Source organism: Colobus angolensis, unplaced genomic scaffold (assembly GCF_000951035.1).
Source record: "Colobus angolensis palliatus isolate OR3802 unplaced genomic scaffold, Cang.pa_1.0 Scaffold43, whole genome shotgun sequence".
NCBI classification, from domain to species: domain Eukaryota; kingdom Metazoa; phylum Chordata; class Mammalia; order Primates; family Cercopithecidae; genus Colobus; species Colobus angolensis.
The window spans coordinates 2064999-2067696 of record NW_012117710.1 but is presented as its reverse complement, the minus strand read 5'-3'; positions in this window follow the sequence as shown (position 1 = coordinate 2067696).

The following is a 2698-nucleotide window of genomic DNA, read 5'->3' as shown; positions in this document are numbered from 1 at the left end:
CCAGCCAGCCTCCACCCTCAGCCAGCCGGCCTCCATCGTCAGCCAGCCAGCCTCCACCCTCAGCCACCCCAGACTCCATCCTCAGCCAGCCAGTCTCCATCCTCGGCCACCCCAGACTCTATCCTTGGCCAGCCAGCCTCCATTATTGGTCAGTCAGGCTTCATCCTCTCCATCCTCAGCCAGCCAGCCTCCATCCTAGGCCACCCCAACCTCCAACCTCAGCCACTCCAGTCTCCACCCTTGGTCACCCCAGCCTGCCTCCTTGGCCACCCCAGACTCCACTCTTGGCCACCCCAGCCTTCAACCTCAGCCACTTCAGCCTCCATTCTCAGCCACCCTATCCTTCATCCTTGGCCACCCCAGTCTCCACTCTCAGCTACCCCAGCCTCCATCTTCAGCCACCCCAGACTCTACCCTTGGTCACCTCAGCCTCCATCCTCTGCCACCCCAGAATCCATCCTCTGCCACCGCAGTCTCCACTCTCAGCCAGCCATCCTCCATCACTGGCCAGCGAGGCTCCATCCTCAGCCACCCTGGACTCCACCCTCAGCCAGCCAGCCTCCATCCTCGGTCACCCCAGACTCCATCCTCAGCCACCCCAGCCTCCACCCTCAGCCAGCCAGCCTCCACCCTCAGCCACCCCAGCCTCCATCCTCAGCCACCCCAGCCTCCATCCTGTCATCCCAGCCTCCACCCTCAGCCAGCCAGCCTCCATCCTCAGTCACCCCAACCTTCATCCTCTACCACCCCAGGCTTCACCCACAGCCAGCCAGCCTCCATCCTCAGCTACCCCAGCCTCCACCCTTAGTCAGCCAGCCTCCATCCTCGGCCAGCCCAGACTCTCCATCCTTGACTGGTCAGCCTCCATCCTTGGCCAGCCCAGCCTCCACCCTCAACCAGCCATCCTCCATCACTGGCCAGCCAGGCTCCATCCTCCGCCACATCTGCCTCCATCCTCAGCCAGCCAGCCTCCATCCTTGGCCACCCCAGCCTCCATCCTCAGCCACCCTGGCCTACACCCTCAGCCAGCCAGCCTCCACCCTCAGCCACCCCAGCCTCCATCCTCAGCCATCGTATCCTCCACTCTCACCTAGCCAGACTCCATTATCAGCCACCTGAGCCTTCATCCTCTGTCACCCCAGCCTCCACCCTCAGCCACCCCAGCCTCCACCCTCAGCTACTCCCAGCCTCCACCCTCAGCTAGCCAGGCTCCATCCTCAGCCACCCCAGACTCCATCCTTGGCCAGCCAGCCTCTGTCCTTGACCAGCCAGCCTCCACCCTCAGCCAGCCAGTCTCCATCCTTGGCCAACCAGACTCCATCGTCAGCCACCCCAGCCTCCATCCTCGGCCACCCCAGCCTCCATCCTTAGTCACCCCAGCCTCCATCCTCAGGCGTCCCAGCCTCCACCCTCACCCACCCCAGTCTCCACCCTCAGTCGCCCCAGCCTGGCTCTGTGGTCACCCCAGACTCCACTCTTGGCTACCTCAGCCTCCATCTTCAGCCAGCCAGCCTCCATCCTCGGCCATCCCAGCCTCCACCCTTGGCCACCCCAGCAATGCCCTCGGCCACTCGGTGCTGGTGCAGTGGCTCTTATTTGGCACGGCCGTGGTAGCAGGGAGGCAGGGAGGGTCTGCAGGGCCCAATCACAAGAACTTCCCTTCACCAGGGCTCATCTAGCTTCTGCCACTGCCAAATGCCCGAACCTCGCTATGAGGCCGTCTCTCGAGGTGGTGGTGGCAAGTGGATTTCGCTGGACTCCTTCTGGCCTGGACTCGTGCTACCTGGGATTCATCCAGAACCAATCCAGAGGCCCGTGGAGTGTCTGATGCGCTGGCACGAGGACCCACCTCACATCACTTTGGCTCAAGGGACCCGCTTTATGGAGGAGAAGGTGTGTCGGTGAGCACAGGACCCCAGGATTCTCTGATCCCACCACACAGTACATCACCCCAAAACTGCCAGCCGGATAGAGGGGTGGGTGGAATGGTGATGACAGCAAGGGGACCTGCTTGGAGATGACGCTGTGAAAACAGGGACACGTCCTTTGGCATGTGGCACACACGCTAACACAGTGGTGCTGCTATTTATACGGTGCTGTTTTCCCGATGAATAGAAGACAGGTTCCTGAGAGCCAGAGGGGAGGGGGTAGGGGCGGCTCCACTGTCCATCACCACCGGTGACCCACCTGGGGAATGTCTGCTTTCCATCCCACGACTTTAGGCTCCGCAGCTCCCAGGGTCCTGGCTCCCAGAGGCAAGAGGCTTCCACCAGGGAACACAAGCAAAAGGATTCCTTTTGAGATGAAAAAAAAATCAATAAAAGTTATTATTCTTTCACATACTGGCTGGGCGAGGCAGCTCACAGCTGTAATCCCAGTACTTTGGGATATCAAGGTGGGTGGATCACTTGAGTCCAGGAGTTCAAGACCAGCCTGGGCAACATAACAAAACACCGTCTCTATGTCTCTATTTAAAATGTCCCACTACATCTAAAACGATTGCAACAGCAAAACAGCCAACATACTCCACGTTTGCTAAGGGGCCTTTTTCTTCTCCTGCATGTAGGCTGGGATGGTTTTAGAGCACTGAGGCAAAAATGCAAAAACAGCAATCGTGTGACTTTTAAAACTAACTCTGGGATTAAAGGGAACTGTATAAAGAGCTAACTAGGTTTTGTTAAAGAGTTTTGGGGGGGCC